Genomic DNA, 1,195 nt, shown 5'->3' on the forward strand with positions numbered 1-1,195 from the left:
TGATGACACAACTTTGCTTGCTGAAAGTGAGGATGACTTGAAGCACTTACTGATGAAGATTAAAGACTACAGTCTGCAGTATGGATTACATCTCAATGTAAAGAAAACAAAAATCCTCACAACTGGACCAGTAAGCAGCATCACGATAAATGGAGAAAAGATTGAAGTTGTCAAAGACTTCACATTGCTTGTTTGTACAATCAACACCAATGCAAACAGCAGTCAGGACATTAGACAACATATAGCACTGGGCAAGTTGGCTGCGAAAGACCTCTTTAAAATGCTGAGGAGCAAAGTTGTCTCTTTGAGGACTAAGGTGCACCTGACACAAGCCAGGATATTTTGAATCGCCTCATATGCATATGAGAGCTGGACAATGCATAAGGAAGACCGAAGAAGACTCGTTGCTTTTGAGTTGTGTTGCTGGTGAAGAATGCTGAAAGTACCATGGAATGCTAAAAGAACTGGAGGAAGTGCAGCTGAAACGCTCCTTGGAAATGAGAATGTCCAGACTTCATCTCACCTACTTTGGTCATGTTATCAGAAGGGACCATTCCCTGGAGAAGGATGTCATGCTTGGTAAGGTGGAAGGTTGACGAAAGAGGGGAAGGCCCTCAACAAGATGGATTGACACAGTGGCTGAGACGATGGGCTCAAGTATACCAAGGAGCACGGAGTTGGCGCAGGACCAGGCAGTGTTTCGTTCTGCTGTGCATAGGGTCGCTGTGAGTCAGAGACAATTCAACAGCACCTAACCACAACAGTATTCTATTATGTGTATATGCCATAATTTGTTCCATCTGTTTATGAGCACTTAGGTTGTTTTTTGTCTTTCTGCTATTGTGAATAATGCTGTGATGAATATGGGTGTGCATAGACCTGTTAATGTCACAACTCTTTTTTTTTCTCTAGGATATATACCTAGGAGTGGGGTTGCTGGATCATATGGTATTTTTATTTGTAACTTTTTAAGGAAATGCTGTTACCTTCTTTCATAGTGGTTGTACCATTTTACAATCCCATCAGCAGTGTATAAGAGTTCTGATCTCCCCACACCCTTGACAGCATCTGTTTTCTGTTATTTGGATCATTGTTGTTATTGCCGAGTTGAGATAGTATCTCATTATTTAGGAGCTCTGGTAGCATAGTGGCTAAGACACTTGCCTGCTAACCAGACGGCTGGCGGTTCAAACCC

At 42.3% G+C, this 1,195-nt stretch overlaps 1 protein-coding gene across 1 annotated transcript in view; it reads left to right on the plus strand.

The window, feature by feature from the left end:
* The window catches only part of LOC103208507 (LARGE xylosyl- and glucuronyltransferase 1), a 705,596-nt gene that overhangs the window by 367,657 nt on the left and 336,744 nt on the right, over nt 1-1,195 (plus strand). The gene's annotated exons all lie outside the window — the stretch shown is intronic.

The sequence above is a fragment of the Orycteropus afer genome, unplaced genomic scaffold (genome assembly GCF_000298275.1).
Source record: "Orycteropus afer afer isolate SDZICR_OR568_19922 unplaced genomic scaffold, OryAfe1.0 scaffold00446, whole genome shotgun sequence".
In the NCBI taxonomy this organism is placed as follows: domain Eukaryota; kingdom Metazoa; phylum Chordata; class Mammalia; order Tubulidentata; family Orycteropodidae; genus Orycteropus; species Orycteropus afer.